General features: G+C 37.6%; 1 protein-coding gene across 1 annotated transcript in view; it reads left to right on the top strand.

Annotated features, from left to right (window-relative positions):
- Positions 1–216: 216 nt before the first annotated feature.
- The window catches only part of LOC139728745 (uncharacterized), a 55,746-nt gene continuing 35,860 nt past the window's right edge, over positions 217–20,102 (top strand). The window contains exon 1 of the mRNA XM_071639685.1: positions 217–284. The gene's annotated coding sequence lies outside the window, so the exon portion shown is untranslated. The remainder of the gene's footprint in view (positions 285–20,102) is intronic.

Here is a 20,102-nt window from a genome sequence, read left to right as displayed (position 1 = left end):
TTAATATCTTAAGGATGTAAAATATAGCCATTACATAAAACGATTTATTCTTAAATATGGAAAAACTCTTAATTAAGAATTTTGCACCCCTACAAGAAATATCGACTCGACTGTTTATTTCTGCCAGGTACCTCTCGCCCGCAGCAGGTGGATTCCGTGCAAGTGTGGTGGTGTACGTGGGATTGAATGGGTATGATTCATAAGAAGAACCAAAATGGCGAAAGAGGATTTAGCGTTCCCGTAACCAAGGAGGAATCTAACGCAAAATGTATTCTGCCAAGGAGGTGAGTTACAATCTTTTCATCTCCTTTTTACTCTATCAATTATGATCTGTGTGGAAACAATGTACGCGCGTCGTGATCCTGAATTCTTTCGCGGGAATCGTGTTTCGATGTGGTATCCAGGATCAGGACGGGAATCGTTTCTCGGTGCTTGCGCTTACACATCACATACGAAATGTACATCACACTATTCAAAGCTCCCAAGCAAGCCTCATGTTGACAAAGCTTCATTCAGCCACACGTATTTTACGGTACTTCATTGACGCATCACACCTGCCCGCGCCTAGAAAAATATAAATAATGGGCAAAATCGTGAAATAGGCCCCACCGCAGTGCGCGTGCACCCGTGCGTTAGCAAGCAAGGTTAGGTTAGGGTTAGGGTTTAGGGTTAGGTAGGGTTGTATTTATGATTAAATTGGCCATTAAATTAGTCAAGGGACATTAGGGAGTCCTTCCGAGAATAAAAAGGAGAAGACCAAAGAAAAAAACGGGAGAAAGGGAGGACGAAAGATGCTATGCTGTGGAAATCGGCCCCACCGCCGTATGCATCTCGCGTAAACGCCGTTTGGTGGGGCCGCATTCACGAGTATTATACTGTGGAAGAAAGCCCCACCGCCGTGCTTATCTACCGATGAACGCCACACGGTGGGGCTGAATTCACGAGTATAAACAGGCGAGCCGCCGTAGGGCAAGTCCAAGATATCGCGCACCTTACGTATGGGACATTCAGAGATTTCAAACCTCTGAAAAATAATGAAGGAGCACTTGGATTTTACTGTTTATCATCAGGAGGACTGGTAGCCCTGAGAAGAATATTGTGTTTAAGTTTGATGTCATTTGACCTTGGGTTAATTATTTTATTAAGAAAAATATGGCAACTTACGTATGGGACCAGAGAAAAACTGGATTTTTCAAAATAAAGTTTGAATTGAAAATTCTCTGAAAGTACCTTACTGATTAAGTTCTGTTTAGAAGGGAAGAAAGGTACAATAGTGAAGTATCTTTCAGTAAAGTTTCACTGCAAAAGAATAAAGCATATTTTCATGAAGTTGGTTTAATTAACGAAAGTACACCTTACGTATGGGACATGGCTCAACTTACGTATGGGACATTTGTCTTTAGTGCACAAGTGTATTCATGGGAATGACTTTAAATTTCCCCATAGTGTCATATTCAGTTCCACAAATCATACTACAACATGTAACAAATGAAATAGACTTCTAAGTGGGTACTTTCCCGGTTCAGGTGCCTAACAAAAGCTAAAATAAGACAAATAAAAGTAATTACCAATTTACAATTAAATGTTTTAGTTCAAAATGGATTCCGTCATGCATTAACACTGTCCTCATGATGTCTGGTATACAGTTACAGTATATACTGACACTCTATTTCTAGCCCATTTGTAATACTCTGGTCACTATTTTTTTTTTATCAAATGAAAAAAAAAATGTGCGAATTCCAGCTTGCGACCTTGATGTAGCATACGTGCACATGTACCATGACTAATTTGTAATCTTGATAATTTCAACTGTAAAATCAAATGTCATGTACAGTGTAATTTGCAAAAACAGTTTGAAGTGGGTACTTTCAGTAGTTCTAGGCTTACCTTGCAAGTTGTCTAAGTTTTTATAGAGCTTTATAATTGTTTGAAATGCAGCACAAAACACAACAACAAGAGTATTAAACTCATTTTGCTCTGTAATCATCATGTTTTGCCATGTGAATTTTAGCTTCTGCAAAATCAATCAAATTTTAATGAAACTTTTAGATTTTAAAAGCTGTGGTAGAACAAAGAGATAGAAGAATGTATGTACCAATGCTGGCTTTTTTTTTTCAAATTGCTTGGCTTCATGTCTATGAAAGCAAAGATGACAAAATTTGTGTTTACTTTGTACATGCTTGTGTAGTGATACAGGAAAGATTATCATTAATTGTCCATTCAAAATGTAATTCTAGATTTGAAACACTTAAGTAACTCACTGATCTGAAACCTACATTTTGATAAATTCTAGTAACCTCATTTGATCATACACTACCAGATTGGAATGCATGTTGATAATTGTGTAGATGTGGGGACCGTCTACAAAGTAAGTATGAGTTGATGAAGGTGTCTCAGAGCACATCTGTCTCTTCAAACACAAAATAAAAAAGAAAATTGAATTCCCTATTTGTTTGTGTAATTTGTGTTTTTAGCACTCCAACCACAGAACCAGTATTGATATTGTGGTTCATGGCAATGTAAACTACAAAAGTCTTCATTTTACAGGATTTTCAGAAATCATGTTCATGACCTTGATAAGTCATGGCATATTCTGAGGGTGTGCAGTTGAAATATTAAACATCATATCAAAATAAAAAGTATTCTCGTAGGGTTTTTCCTTTGCTATCAACTCTAGTAATGACAAAGCTACCTGCTGTCACCTCAATTAATTTTTCTTTTCAGTAAGATCGGTAATGTTGTCATTGATGAGCACCACAAGCACAATTGTTTTAATTTCCTTTTTGAGGCTGTACAGCCTGTAGTACAACCTGAACAGTGTACTGCACCTATAAAAATGACACTCAGAGAATCCCATTCTCTTGGACAAAGTCATTTTGTAGAGAGGTAAAGTTGAAAATGATAACTGAATTAAGAAAATGTCCAATATCAATATGTTAAAAGGAGGAATGTTAATTGAAGGCCAGCTGCACAGCCTGCAATGAAAATAATAAAATACATGTATAAATGAATATTCTTTATTTTCCTTTCTTAATCATAGAATGACTCAATAATGCTGTTCTTACACTTTCCCTGAGGTCAACTGAGTAGGAGAGGCAGATATTTAGACATATCCTTCAGATTAGGTGCAAAGATAACCATTAACCAAACAAATGTAAGGACATATAGCTTCCATGTCAAAAGGCGGTTTTCCCATTCACTTTGCATGTAATGTCCCATACGTAAGGCATTTGTCCCATACGTAAGCAAACTTTAATTAGTTATAAGATGAAGGACTAATTAAATTTTGACATTTAGTTTTGCTAATCTGGAGTCAAAATTAATAAATTAGAACTTCCTAAAGTTTGATTGGTCAATGTTAGAAATCTTTAGAAAAAACTTAAAAAAACATACTCAAATCCTTACGTATGGGACACTTCGTTCTGGGAAAGTGCATAATTTGCATAATTAATGTGCTGACCTTGTCTTACCAATTGGAAATTATACTAGCTCATACAGGGGTCATGTCCATAAAGGAACTAGGTCAAGGACAAATTCAACTGATTTTAGATGAATATTTTTAATTTGTCCCATACGTAAGGTTTGTTTTTAATTTATGCAAATTAAGGCCATATTTCTTGCATAAATTTGCATAATTCAATATTTTCTTTGCTGGAAATATATGATTTAACTCTTTGGCTACAACATGATATCAATAACTTTTTGATTAGATCAAGATGAATTTTGAGCATCTGAGGGGACATTATCTTGGACTTGCCCCGTAGTATTTGTATGGACACGCAGTGGTGGGGCCTATTTCACGAGTATGCCAAATAATGACAATGCATCAGTACACTGGAGTCAAGTTCTGTTGTGACAATTTATTTAGGAAGTGTATACAACCACACGTGTGTGGACGTGTGTGTACATGTTGCACTCACGGGGGGCTTTATTGCGTAGCGGGGAACACGATGGAGCTTCTCCGTGTGTGTGGCATGTACACACGCATCCACGAGTGTGGCTGTATCCCACTAAAAGAAATGAGTTCATGATAAAGAATTGAATGACAGCAATATCAATATCGTGAATATACGCTGATGTGATGATATTGATGAGATAGCATTTAAGATTTTTGATATTGACAATGACATCACCGGCATACGCATCATCATTATCATGACGGAGCCGAGATATTTAGAATCATGGGCATAGCTCCTTGTCCTGTATGCAATAATCTTCAGGACTGAAGTAAATGGGAAGAAGAAAAGATGATCGAAGGAAACAGAAACTGTGCTACCTGCTGAGCTGTGACTAGCATCTCGATAAAAGTTCTACTTCTACCCTAAAATGCGCAGAAAGTATTACACTTGCTGTAGCTAGGGCTAGCACATTTGTGCGCACACGGATCAAAATGATACATTTTCTCCGATCCATCCATATTCTACACCAGTCCGGGAAACCCGCTCATGAGGACCGCCCCCGCGTACGAGGATGGTCCCTCCTCATGAGGACCTCCCCCCCGCCTCATGAGGCCCCCCGGGGAACGCCTCATGAGGCCCCCCATTCACTTCTTATTCATCTCACATCTGACGTACAAATTGTCGCAACTTTGCACGGTGATTTTTTGTTACACACACATGTCCACTATCCATGATGAAAAGAAGAAAAAATCCTGTCTGTTTTTTTTTTCTCAAAAATCGAGTTTTAATCAACCAATGCAGAGCGCCCATCAAAACACGGGCGCCAGCGCGTTCGCACAATGCAAGACTGCCGCACCTAGCGGCCTGATCCGACTAAATATTTTCGATGCTTTTTTCTGCGGCTCTCACCTCTCCGCGCACGAATCAGCCTCGTGAAGCTGAAGTCTGACATCTTTTTACACAAATTCGTAACGAGAAAAATTAAATCAGTACTAACCTGATCTTGTCCATATATTCCAAATTACTATTCCACACTGATAGAGTAGGTGGGTAGATGACATACTCCAGTTTGTTAGCAAAATAATCACTTTGTAGGTATGACGAGTTCACTTTCTTCGTCAATTCCGCCCACGATTCCGCCGTTTGGGCGCTTTTTCTGGAATCATCCCGCGACGCGACGTACGTCGCATCACATCACGCATCCAGCACATACCAGTCTGGTATGTGCTGGATGCGTGATGTGATGCGACGTACGTCGCGTCGCGGGATGATTCCAGAGAAAGCGCCCAAACGGTAAGCGGGCGGCGGGGAGGGGGAGGTCCTCATGAGGAGGGACCATCCTTGTACGCGGGGGCGGTCCTCATGAGCGGGTTTCCCGGACTGACACACACACCTTATACCCTAGCTATCGTTTGTACATAGTATGCACAAGACAGCACCTAGGGTACGTACTACTAGTACTGCTATCCCGACCAGACGCCGTGCGACAGCGACTGGGCTGTGTATAGTTAGTATAGTACATGTTGGTTTTATATGATGCCGAGATAGCTAGTGCCGGTACACAGTACGTATAGAACTTTAGTAGCAACGCAGCAGACGTCTACTGCTACGTGATGACTGCTCGAGAAAAAACATGCTTTTTTTTTATAGGTAGTTTTGTACTCTTTAAGGTCCTGTTTCCTTTGGGAGCAGTGATTTTAAAAATGTTCAAGATATCACTTTTGATGCATATTTGTAGGTCAGTTGTATAAAAAAATCCCACCATATAACATTTTTGCAATAAAACCTTAACTATGAAGGAGATATCACTACTTTTCTCATTAAATCGTAACTGTAGACGGTTTAGTCTGGAAACATTTTTATTATATCTATTGTTCACATTTTGTGTATCCAACAATACTTGACATTGAATATACTAATTCAAATTTTTACATTGGTTGTTTCTATCCCTAACTCACATTTTATAACTATTTTGAAGCACTAATGCTGGGTTTTTGCTTCAACTGCAAATGGTAAATTATGCCTTTAACACTGAACGATTTGATACTATAATGCATTTGGTTATGACTTTGTACATCTGTGTAAAGTAATAGTCATACTGTAACTTGATGAGCTCCTTCCAGTAGGTCTGTCGTTCCCTCTCGAGGAATCGGTGGATTGTCGCTCAGAAACAGCATGCAACTATGCAGCGCACTGCGAGCACTGGTGCGCTGCGGTGTTAACAGGGATAGGAAGATACACTTGGTGCAGAGGATGTATACAGACCCAGTGCTGTAATATCTTAGCAAACCACAACTTTCGATAAAACTATCAGGGAAAATTCCAAAAAAAGAAAAAAAAGGTACATTCATGATTTTGGTATCACCTGGATTCTTTTTGCATATCATGTATTACATTTCAAAGAAACTCACAACAAGTGAAAGTACTCTTGATTTTTTTTCCTTCTCTTTTGCTGCAAGTACACATTTATAACACACTCCATTATCAGAGGCACGGTGGGCCGTATTCCATTTTGAATGAGCTACTTGCATCCAGTTACCATGGAAACCTATTTATGACTCCATGATGGTGGTGCAGGGCAGGCATGGCAGGTGTTTCTCTGCAGGCACTTGAAAACCAAACACTCATGCCTCGTGGAATGCAGAGCGTTTGATTGAATCATTACAATTATATTGATACCGAGACACCATAGATCCATTGATTGCACAATTGAAGGTTTGGAAGAGGCAGTTCTGTACGTTCATTATAACTGTATTTATACCTAGTAATCTCAGTTCAGTCAATACAATCTGATTTAGTGTCAGGCTCTTCAAGATACAAAGAATGTTATACACCAAATATTTCCCTTTGCTTCTTCTAGGTAGTTATACAATGAGAAATATAAATTGTTTTGTTTTAATCCTGTTTTGGCCTATTTTGATACACTGTGTATACTTAGATTCTTGAAATTGATTTCACAACTCATGAGTATTTTAGTGTTGAATCAAGGTGTAATACTGTATTTTGTGACAAGGAATTATCTTGTAGTTCTTTTCTGCTTAAGAAAAGCACAACTATTATTGAAACAATGGAAATTATAACTTTTCATCTTACCTGATTGACTATTGAACATGCACTCAATTACCATATTTTACAAGATCGAGCTATCTAATAAATCCTGTTATAGGGTTCATATAGTTTGGGTTGAGACCTAATTTCAGGTTTCTTACATTTTCTGGTGAGATAATGAGAAACCTCTTTGTTAAATGAAATATGAAAGAGCATGTAATTCCAGATGTGGAATTCAACGTTTATTTGACGAAAATTGGTTTTGAAATGGCTGAGATCCAAAACAGAGCGATTCTAGTAAAGTGTGGGACCCACCTTTTTTTTTACGATCCCTTTGTTTTACTTTGTTTTTGGATGTTTCAGTCATTCCACACCCGATTTTCATCAAACAAACTTTGAATTCCTCTTAAAATGGTATGCTCTATACTATTTCATAAGTGTTTTCTTGGTATCTTGGAAAAAGTTAAAAGCCGAATTCTCATCTCCACCAATACTGTACCATCCCTTTAAGACTGAACAAGTCCTATGATTGATCTTGATTTTATGCTTCATTAGAAATAACACATTAAAGTACGTAAGCAGAATGTTGATCCCTTCAATATGCTTTTATTTAAAAGTCTGAGCAAAAAAAAAAAAAAAAAAAACTAGAACCGGAATTTGTCAACACTGACAAATTAGGTGATCCGATCTCTTCGAAAATCAATGATTTGAGTCCTGATCCCAATAGGCATGACCATACCGGTTTCATTTGTGTCGAGGAGACATTGGCCGTGTGATGTTTGGATTCTCATTTAGAAAAGGAAGTCAGACTTGCCATCTTTGGTACCGAATTCCGTATCCACTAACGAAGATACAGACTGAAGTTTATTTGACCTTTGACCCCACTTTGCACACCCAAGATGGCATCTGAGCAAAAAGTGGTTATTTAGTGAAGTGATTATTGTAACATGCCCTTTGCCCGTGCAAAATATGGGAAAGACAGGACATGTATTCACCAAGATACAGGATGAACAATTTGTGACCTTTGACCCTAATTTACCTACCCAAGATGGTCTGATCAAGTAGTTGTTATTTTATGAAATAATGTACGTGACATGAACTAAACATGTGCAAAATATGGGGGTGATAAAGGCTGCTTTTCTTGAGTTATTGCAAAGAAAGTTTCAGAAAAAAATATCATAAAACATCGAAGATAAGCTTTAATTTCAACCAAGTTTTTTGACATGATGCCAACGTCGTATGAAGAAACGAATTGCACATTACAATAGCCCAAAGTCTCAGCTACAACATATTAAAATCTGGGAGAAATTCACCGAAGCATAAGGGAGCTAGTGCTCGATAAAGACCGTCATGTCAATTTTCATTTCCAGAAAAACTGCACTCCCATAGAGATAACACGTAAACTGGTCAAATTTGACAAGATTACTTTCAATCCATTTTTATGAGGTGATGCCGTCATCCAATCAAAATGTTGTTATTACATTAATGAAAGAGTATAGAATAAGCTACATCATACTGAAATCTGGGTGAAAATTGGCAAAGGATTAGTGCGATACGCTCGAGTGAACTTGAAACTTGATGACGTCATTTTGAAAATTTCCTTTTTTATTTTATTAAGAAATTTGATATCTTTTAATCATTTTTTCAGCATCGCCAACCCATGAAATGACATGTACAACTCATCAGCTTTCAGAATATAAAAAGAAAATGGGAGGTCACCGTCTGTCCTGACGAGTAATATCTGATTTAAAATTGGCGGTTTTTTGGCATTGTTGCACTGTATATCGCCATTGACGCGCGCGCGGAATTTCAACTTTGACGGGCCCGTATGACGTCATATTGAGTCGGATTGACTTGAAACTTGGTAGAAATATTCCTTGACATTTCAGGCATCTGATCTGTGTAAAAAAAGTGGAAATTTCTATTGCATATGAGCTGTGCGTGCGTATATGCGCGCGCGCGTACGCGTCCGTCCAATTTTTTCAATTTTTCAAAAAATGCTCCAAATGGTCTGAAACGTGTGTAAAAAAAATTTGAGCTCGATTTGAGCATACAAATATTTCAACGCGCACGTACGCGCACGTTTCAAGAGAAAATGTGAATTTTGAGAACATGAGTAGAATGCGCATCAGTTGAAATATATGTGACGTAAATTTCATTGAAAAACTCTATTCCATTAATGAGATATGATTGAGAATGTGTTTTCATATAATGACGTCATAGTGACGTCACGTTCGACCAATCACAATGATACATTAGATTTGTCGTCTTTGGGACATGATACATACATGGTATGAGTTTGAAGTTGATACTCTGAGTACTTTCTGAGTACGTAGAGATACACAACTTTTGTCCAGAAATAAAGAAAGAAGAAGAAGAAGAAGAAGAACAAAGAATCCGTACAGATACAGAAGGTGATCCGAGAGGATACTCGGATCACCTAAATATTGGAATTCCCTCGAGATAATGTTTTGACTTTCAAGACCCAAGATTTCTAGTAACTAGTACTTTAATGGTTTAATGCACCCAAACATGTTAATGATTCATGGATGATAGGGATGATAAAGTCTCTGAGGACTTAAACTTAGAAGACAACAGTGCTTAAATGAACCTGTTATCATTGTAAATCAAGGTCTATTTTTGATAAGGAAAAAGAGCCTTCTGTCTTTGTAATTTTTCCACATAAAACCTTTCTTCTTCAACGGAGTTTGACTCAATGTTCAGTGTGTACAGACTAGGTAAGACCATGATAACAAGTAGCTACAAAATCTACTCCCTTGTATGCAATAGTGCAGTATATAGCCAAGGAGAGATTAGCAATTGAGGGATTTAATCCCCCGTATTATCTCCCATTAGCTGAACCTCCTTTGTTCAAACCCCTTCTAGCTATCTACTTCCTGTCCTCATGATGCTACCATAGAGGGAGACAAAAGGAGGTCATGCAGTAAATGGCTATTGAAAGAAAGAGAGAGAGAGAGAGAGAGAGAGAGAGAGAGAGAGATGGAGGGGGGGGGGGGGGGGAGGAAGGGGGTGTGAGAAAAGAGAGCGTTTTGTTCAAATGTGTGAATAGCCCCCAAGAGCTAGGGGCAAGTTCAAAGCTGTTGGTGAGCCAGTGTCCCTGTCCACACTCCCCCATTCTGCATCTGAACACCTGCTGCATGGAAAACTGCGGTTGTCAATGGCTCAAAGATTGTGAAGTGTCTACCAGTGTCTTAATTCGGAAAGGCCTTTGTGATCTAGAAAGCTTGTAGAAGGATGCAACTTTGAAGCATCGCTCTGGTCAATTTAGACTGTGACATTTAATGAGGTCTACCGATCTTTGGAAACTGATTTGATTCTGACGTGATTTGAACCTGTTCAAGGAAGGCACTTGAAGGCTCACAGAAAGGGGAAAAGCTGGAATATTAGTTTATATGGTGTACGTCGCTTTCTTGTAAGTATTTCATGAATTTATTCCCCCCCCCCCCCCCAGCAGTCTCTACTCGAAGGTGAAACTGAGTTCATTTCTGAAAAATTGTCAGCCAAATTCCAATGCATTTAATTTCTTGGACGTGTGCAAATATTTGCATAACTGTAAAAATGATGTTGAATCAATTCCAAACACAGAGACACATTCAACAGAAGTGCTAAGTATTAGATGAATGTGCTAAAAGTGAACTTTGGTTTCACTTCGGAGTGAATGCCATGAGCTCAGCAATCTTGGAAAGTTTATTAAAATTGTCTGATATTCTGAAACATTTAAACAAGTTTTGAAATCACAGCTCTGCAACTACATTTTCGTTTCATACAGTCTGTGTAATTGCCATGGTATTGGCCTTATATTATATATAGACTTGGTTATATAGATTCATATAATATATATATATATATTTTTTTTAACTTATTGAGCTGCTTTGTAAAATTGTCCAAATTTGGCAGGTATTGTATGTTATCCTTGATTTTTTTTTGAGGGGGGGGGGGGGGGGTTGACATCCTCCCCCCCCCCCCCCCATGGGATGATAAACTTGCAGACAAGTGGATTTTTATCAATAGGTCAGCAGTCACACAGTATTTTAAATTTAGTGGTAATTGATTCTGAATGATTTCTGTAAATCACATGATGTGACATTGTACCAGCAGGCAGGAATTATGTGAAGTGATGAATTAGGTGGTAGCTAGAACAAGGAGGAGATTTTATTCAAGAATGAGATACCTGCTAATTAAATGTAGAATTTCTAGGACCCATCATAGATCTAAAGTATACTGTAGTGCACATGATGAGATATCTAAGTATAGATTTGTACATTGTATTGTAGATTCTTCATTATACTTGTAAATAGATATGCACAATAATAATACACAGATCGAATAGAGTTATAGATTGATTGATCAACACAATGTAGATAGATAGATCCGATCGATAGATGTCTGGAAGGTAGTTAGATACATGGTAGTTCAAGTATAGAAAGACAGATCAATAGATAGAATGAGAAATCTGATGCTTTTCACCAGACGACCAAACATTGTAGAGTCAGTAGATAGAACCTTCATGGATTTATAGATCTAGATAGATGGGTGGTTAGATTTTATAGATAGTCTTAGACACATAGGTAGATAGATAGATAGATAGATAGATAGATAGAACCACAGAGAGAGAGGGAGAGAGAGAGAGAGAGAGAGAGAGAATGTGTGTGTGTGTGTGTGTGTGTGTGTGTGTGTGTGTGTATGTGGTAGGGGGTAGGGTTCAGAGTGGGGAAATGGATTCAAGTGTAAACATCTTAAAAATGAACAAGAGAAAAATATTGGCAAGAGCAGTGATCACTGTTTGTTCAGTGAATTACATCTCTACTGGCACACAATATCTGTGAATACATTTGAAGTCAACAAACTTGTCCCCTGTTTACCTCATTTGCATAGTAAACACACATTTTATTGTCCTCTAGCCTTGCAGATCTTTGGTTGCTTATCTTTCATCCTCCTAGTATACTTGTGGAGTTCAAGACCACACTAGCAGAGTTCAAGATGGTTCTTTATTGATGCCTTGTCTCTCGACCCCCCAAAGGTGGTCTTTTCTCCGTGTAGTCATTCAAACTGCAGCGTACCTTACGGGGATATTCAACTTTTGCAGTGTCCAGTAAGTACATGTAGTCATTATGTACAATGTATTTTACATATACACATTGTATGCGTACATATTTCTAACTGATAACATTTCCATGTGTCTCCAAGTAGTGGTACATAAATTAGAGTGTTTCTCAAGAAAAAAAGTGGTTACTAAATAATGTACATGTTGTAGGGCCTACTTGTATGTCACAAAGACTGGATTGATGTACAGTTCAAGCAATTTGTGACTCTGCCATTGCTCTGTATGTAGGCCTTTGTACACATTATGCTACAGAATATAGCTGGATTGAAGAATGTATTTCCTGTATCACCAAGTGTGAAAACTAAATTATCAAAAGTCTCAATCATTAATGTTATTCCAGGTTGAATGACTTCAAAATAATGATCAGTCAGATGTCTCTAGACTCTATTTCAGAGTGGGGTTTAATTGCATATTGATAAAAAGAATGAAATCTAATGTTGTTGTTGTTGTTTTTCATTATATACTGCATGACAAATTTTGAGGAGATAGTATGTAACATTGCCAATTCAGTAGTCCCGAGTATACAAAGAGTTTGTGCAAGGTGTCCAGCGGAAATGCATGAATGTCATTGTAGCAAAATCAAACCGTCCTCAACAGGTGAATATTGACTACTCAGTATTCAAGAATTGTTGTGAAAATCAGTGTATCTTCACACAACACTAATTGTCATAGCTTCTTTTATTTTTCTCCCAATGTTGATCAAGCTTTACACTGTTCTTGTAAGATTTTACTCTTTGTTTTTAGACTTAAACCTTTATCTGTTGGGATGGTGAGACCTGCTAAATACTATTGTATGGTGTATTCCTGAGTAATATAGATGGACAATCCATTTGCTTAAATATCTTCTGTGGTCATTTGATAAGACCAGGACTTCAGTTAGATGCATAATATTGTGTACTTCCTGTTCAATTCCCCAGGTTCCTCAGCTCTTTGTTTAAATAGTGCACATTTCAGTAACCAGGAAATCGTGTGTGCCCTGAAATCCCTCAAATTGAGGCAGCTAACTCTGCCACGCACCATATAGTCCTTGGACAGCTTTGCATTCAACTGTAGATTTTCTTCTCTCTGTATTAAGCAGTGAAATACACATTTTTGTGTTTATCTGTTGACTGAACTTAACAGCAGTTTGATTTTGTAGTGTTTCAGATTGTTATTGATGAAATGGATTTTTGAACTCCTGAAGTGCTCCCACAATCCATACCAAGAATTTCTGTTCGGGCTGAAGGATTTTGCCGAGTCTTTGTCATTCGGGTGTCCAACAAGGAAATCGATGTTGATCACCAAAGTTTGCCATCACCTTCCAGTGTAAAACCTCTCCCAGCATCCTGTGAGTCCTCTGTGTTTCGTTCGGTAATGCTTGTATGACGTCTCCCTGTGTCTAGCTCAAATCCTTTCAACTCTTTGGTAAGTTCATGCTTTTAAAGGACAAGTCCACCTTTATATACATACACGTAAGGATTGAGAGAATGCAGCAATATTAGTAGAACACATCAGTGAAAGTTTGAGGAAAACCGGACAATCCGTTCAAAAGTTCTGAATTTTTTAAGTGTCTGTGCAGACACTGCTGGATGAGAAGACTACTACAGTGTACGATGTCACATGCGTGCAACGATATAGGCCTAAGGAAAATATAAAGAGAATTTCACAAAACTTTACTTTTTTAATAAAGTGCAAATTTCTTTGACTTATTACTGATGTATCTATATCAAGGGTAATGTTATTCCCCCTGCCTTCTGAAAGAGAGAAGTCGAGTGTTCTTTTGTCATGCGAGAAAAATGGAAATATGTTGATTTTTGGGCAAGTCCAAGCTATTTGATCACACAAGACTGAAAATTCAAAATGGGTCAATCTACATAAACTTGGTATCATTTTAAAGCTAAAAAGTTAAAATACATGAATTTCAAAAAGAAAAAGTAAAAATCCTTCTGCATAACCAGCAATAAATTAATTAATCTGCATAAATTAAAATTTAGAGTAACGCGTGGGACATTCAAAAATTGTGCATTTTAAAATATATCTTTTAATTTTTACAAGTTTTTATGAAAATAAGTATGGTAACCTTAAGTCTGACTAACAAGTTATCATGACTGTGATTTTCAGTTTCTCAACTGATTGAATATGCAAATGAGGGATGGGCCAAAATTAGCATGTCCCACGCGTTACTTTTTTAGGTCATTATTTCTCATTTGCATAAAAGTTAATGATTTAATTGACTTGAAACTTTCAAAAGACCAAATTCACAATGGACCTAATCATATCCAAGAGATAAAAAGTTAGTCTGATAAATCACATACTTGCAATTTTCAATTAAATTTAGTAACGCGTGGGACATTTTAGTAACGCGTGGGACGATTTGTGTACAAGTCAATGGAAGTGTACTAAATCTTAGTCTTCTATGGGAAATGTGTACATTATTGAGGGATTTTTTGTAATTTTCTAAATTCTGACTTGAAATTTGGTAAAAAGTTCCACTTTGGATAAATAATTCACAGAAGATCATTACATGCTATTTTCAAGGTCACATTCAAAGTCAAATGTCAAAAAATAAAGGATAACACAGACATTTCATAGTTTTTATTATATCTATTGTTCTGGTGGGTCTAAATCATTTGAATTTGCAAGAATTTATTGGAAATACATCTATTTAGATAATTAGTACCCCATATTAAAGTTTCTCTGAGCAAATGTGCAATTCACATCACAATATTCATAGTGACAAAAATGTCCCACGCGTTACTTGTCCCACGTGTTACTATACCTATCTTTCTATAATTGACCTTGAGAGAAAACAGTTTCATGATTATTTCTGAAATGTTTTGTTTCAGGTACAGTTATTGTTGTAGAAAAAGATGTTTGTAATGATTTTATAGTTTACCAAGTATTTTCACAATAATTGAGATAAAAGTAAAAGAAGAACTAGTACAATTTTTGTGGTCCCACGCATTACTGGAGAATAAAATTGCATAAATTAAATACTGAACGCGTGATTCTCATTATTTCTATTGTTTTGAACAAAGACACCTACTAGCTGTCAAAAGCAACCCAACATATGACGTTTCAAACTTAACAGTGCAATATAGGGCTAAATCTTCTTGTGATGTCCCACGCGTTACTGGTGCAAAATAGCTTGGACTTGCCCTTTTCTTTATCTTTCTTTATGTCGTACTCATGTGACATCACAAGCTATATTAGTCTTTTCATGCAGCAGTGACTGAGCAGAAACTTCAAAAATTCATAACTTTTGAAAGGATTGTCCGATTTTCCTCAAACTCTCACTGATGTCTTCTACTATTATTGCTGCATTCACTCAACCCACATGTCTATGAAGGTCAACTAATGAACTTGTCCTTTAAATCCATTTTCTGACCTATTGAAATAATGAATTTCTTTATACCCCCGCCAAACGAAGTTTGAAGGGGGTATATAGGAATCAGCGGACGGTCGGTCGGGCGGTCGGGCGGTCGGGCGGTCGGGCGGTCGGTCGGGCGGTCGGTCCGTTGCAAATCTTGCGTCGCGAACTACTTCCTCAGTTTTCAACCGATTCCCATAAAACTTGGCACAGATGTGTGCCTTGGGTTGTAGATGTGCAAGACGTATTTTTTGACAGTACCCAAAAGTACGTTGCCATGGTAACGGCATATTATGGGCAAAAATGGGTACAAATCTTGCGTCGCGAACTACTTCCTCAGTTTTCAACCGATTCCCATAAAACTTGGCACAGATGTGTGCCTTGGGTTGTAGATGTGCAAGACGTATTTTTTGACAGTACCCAAAAGTACGTTGCCATGGTAACGGCATATTATGGGCAAAAATGGGTACAAATCTTGCGTCGCGAACTACTTCCTCAGTTTTCAACCGATTCCCATAAAACTTGGCACAGATGTGTGCCTTGGGTTGTAGATGTGCAAGATGTATTTTTTGACAGTACCCAAAAGTACGTTGCCATGGTAACGGCATATTATGGGCAAAAATGGGTACAAATCTTGCGTCGCGAACTCCTCCCACAGTTTTTGATCAATTTTTATGAAATTAGGTACAGATGTTCATCTGAATATGTTAATGTGCAAGACACATATTTCCGCAGTGGCAAAAAGTGCGTTGCCATGGTAACGGCATGTTATTGGTAAAATATAGGGCAAAATGCTTCATGGCAAAACTGCTTCATCAGTGTTCTTCCAATTCTCATGGAATTCATATTGAATGTATGTCTTAGGATATAGGTCAGCATGACACATTTCTTGACAGTGACAAAAAGTATGTTGCCATGGTAACAGCTCACATATTATGAGCCAAAATGATGGAAAATTTTGTGTTGCAAACTACTTCCTCAGTTTTTGCCCAATTTCCATGAAACTTGGTACAGACGTGTGCCTTTGGTTGTAGATGTGCAAGACGCATTTCTCGACAGTACCCGAAAGTACGTTGCCATGGTAACGGCATATTAATGGCAGAAGATCAAGGAAAGATCTTGCGGATTTAACTACTTCCTCAGTTTTTTGACCAAAGCTTATCAAATGTTGTTTTGACCAAAGCTTATGAAATGTTGTTTGACGGGGGTATAACCAGTCGCTGTAGCGACATTTCTAGTTTTAACTAGAAAACAATTCAAAAGAAAGACATGTACATGACATTGTACATGTACCTGTCCATTTAGATTAACCCCTTGAGGATGAACTGATGTTGCCTAAACACACATTTTCCATGGACACCTGCTCAAATTAAGGGCTCACATACTAGTCTCCAATGGGTTATTAATAGTTTTGATGGAGCCAGGAGAATTATAGTCTAAAGTGCAGAGCTTTTATTTATTTATTTTTTTTTCAAGCATGACAAATGAATTCTCCTTGAGCATACCTACAAATGTAGGGCATTTTAATGATCATGTATGACTCAAGTGCTATTTTCAAAAGTTAAGTTTAGTAACTACAAGTATACCCCTGTCCATTATAGCTTTGCTTTAAATAATGACAAGCTGTCTTTCATAATTTGTGCACTACATTGTATGGGGATGATACAGTCAAAACCTTGCTTAAGTCGACTTGACAGCTAAGTTGAATGAAAGCCGAAGTTGAAGATCTTTTCATGTCCTCTTCTCAATATCCTATTGATTTTAATCAGTCCTAGTGTAAAATTTTCTCAAAGCCGAAGCTGTTTCTTCAATCCAGATTGATTTGACTTCGGCAAGGTTGACTGTTTTCTAATCTTTAAGTTTGGGAAGTATGTTACTGCCTTAGTGTGAGAGATATCAAGGTCAAGATTGTTGGTCTGGAATCTGTGTGTTCCCACATACACTATGGGAGATCCTTTGTGGAGAAATTGTGTATCCACATGAGGGACTTTTCGAAAGGATTTTGTTGTTGTTGTTGTTTTTTTCCCTGGGAATTTTGTTTTCTTAGTCTCAATATTAAGTGAATTTCATGGCTAAATTTATGAGTACGGAGCTGCACTTGGTCACACACACATACACACACACACACAAATCCTTTTTGTCTGTATCAGTCCCCATCTTACTTCATCTAATGTCATTGGTTTTATTTTATTTCTGCAACCTCAATATGTCAAATATTTAATGCATACCCATTCATTGTGAAAAAGGAAAGGGGAAGGGGGGGGGGGGGATAAGCTACAATGTACCAGTTTATTTCATCCTTGATCTCTGTATTATTTAAATGGGTGTGGTTTTCATTTTGTAGTCTGGGACTTAAATTGTTGAACATGTTTCTCTATAGTTCATTGTTAAATCTGCATCAGTCTTTTAATGCTTTGCATCGTATATATACATTGCTCATGTTGTCTATATTCAGACATACAGACACACGCACACAGAGATTGTGAGTTCACACAAATTACATATAAATGCATGGGTTAGTAGCAATGGAAAACATTCAAGAAAAAGTACATGGTATTCCAATAGGGGAAGGCTACAGTTTTTCAGTACTGAGTAATTGATTGGGTGCGTGTGAATGTATGAATGTTAATGAGGCAATTTACATGCAACTGTATTGATTAAGCCACCAGCGTTTGATGGTGATGATGAGAGAACAGATACAGTACACTGTGTACTAGAAATAATCGGAGACCTTCGGTGGTACTACGTTGCGGTAATGAAGCTTTTTGTGGGTTGACTGTGCTAAGTGCACATGCATTCGTGATGATTAAAAAATTAAGAGCTGAACGATATTGAGATCAACATTTACATTCAACTGTCACTTTTGATTATCCCTGACTCTTGCAGGGATTAATTATTAGTAACTGAATATACTGTATCTTTCTGTTAGAAGAAACCTTTCTCTTTGATCTGTACTGAGTACAGTGTAGGGCTGAGTGTACAAAAGCAGTCATTGTGTGGATTCTACAGTTGTAGGTAGTGCAGATTTTTCTCAAGAGAATAATTAGGTGACATGTACAATGTATGTTCCTTTAAATGAACAGTGTAAAAGTGGAAATGTCATTATGAATATTTTTCTTTTTGTTTCATAATTTTATATTTTTTCCCTCTTTTTTGGTTGAAAAGTTGTGCCTTCTCGGTGTATGAATTGATTAGCAGAACTTTGTGCATCATTTAGTTTTTAAAGTGTACATCATTGAGTGGCTTTTTCTCTGACTTCTTTTTTTTTTCTTTCTGTTTTTGCTTGGCATGTGCATCTAGGCTTGTAAATGAGTTGCTATTAGTGCTAGAATGTGCATTTTTTTTTTTTTACATTTAAAAAAATTTCAATGAAATCTGTATCAAGGAATATTTTAAAGCATTCTGTAGGATTAAAACCAATCAATGGACCATACTGAATATTTTCTTTATGAAACTTTGTATCATACTGTGCATCACTGTACATTTAGACCATTGAGTATGTGTAGGCCTAGATATACATTCACTTATAAGTACAGAACTACATTGTAGATTTAATGTGTGGATGTTCGAGTCTCAGGTAATGAGGGAATTATGAATTACAGTACACGTCTCCAGTATTGTGGAGCCTGTAGCAGCATAAAGCATACTTTACTATATTTATGCCCGCTAATGATTCAATAACAAAGAACCTGATGTGCTGGAATGAAATATGCCTACCCTTGTTCTGTAATTAAATGATAGATCCATAGGCCTACATGTATTTTGAGAAAGGTTTGTCCAGAGCTACGATTACAAATATAAAGTTATTGTACATCCTGCTTCTTTGTGAGGTGTGATTTCTTCACTATAACAATATAAAAAACCAAAATGCTGTGTGATGTACACGTACAGTGTAGGATGTGCTGAATGCTCTCGATATTTAGTACAATGTACTGGTACTTACAATGTATACTATAACAAAAACAACACAACCATTTGACAGTCAATCCATCTTTGGGTCTGAAAAACAAGACTAGCCCAGCTGGTCAGCTCATTCAATATTCATATCATATTCCCCATAGCGTTCTCTGCTCCCCCCCCCCCCTTCCCCCCACTTCTCCCCATCCCCCATCCCAACCCCAGCTGCTCTTGCTGGGGACACTGGCATCATCCTGGCATGCATCAGTAACGAGCCGTCAATCATGCACTCTATGTATGTGCCGTGCAATCTCTTTGTCTGTCCGTACGTGTGTGTGTCTGTGTGTATGCGCGTTGGAGAGCGTGCGCATATTAAATGGAGAAGCGGCAACTTACAAATGTAAGCTGCAGAATCATCTGCTAGAGCTTTCGTTAATAGACCACAGTTGAATTTATTGGTAGCTGTGAATATACTGAAGATGCCATCTTCCCTCTGCGGAATATACTACATGCACATGTGTGTATATGAAGTGGAGATAGAAATATTACAGGGACTGCAATATATGTATGCTTTTGTGTGCAAAGAAAGCGGAGCTGTATAGCAGCTGCAGTGAGAATGATATCTTGACTATTGGAGCATTCATTTTTGGAGAGGTTGCGTGTTCACAATTGCAGTGTTTATCACGGTGCAGTGATTCGGACGTGTATTGATCAACGTGGATTGCTCATTTGGACAAAAATATTGGCTGCATGGTGAGTTATTATTGTATGCTGGGCTGCCTGC

The sequence above is a fragment of the Diadema antillarum genome, unplaced genomic scaffold (assembly GCF_040938485.1).
Source record: "Diadema antillarum isolate AM-2024a unplaced genomic scaffold, OU_Dant_1.0 seq00000195_RagTag, whole genome shotgun sequence".
Lineage (NCBI taxonomy): Eukaryota > Metazoa > Echinodermata > Echinoidea > Diadematoida > Diadematidae > Diadema > Diadema antillarum.
This window is presented reverse-complemented; position numbering and strand designations above follow the sequence as displayed.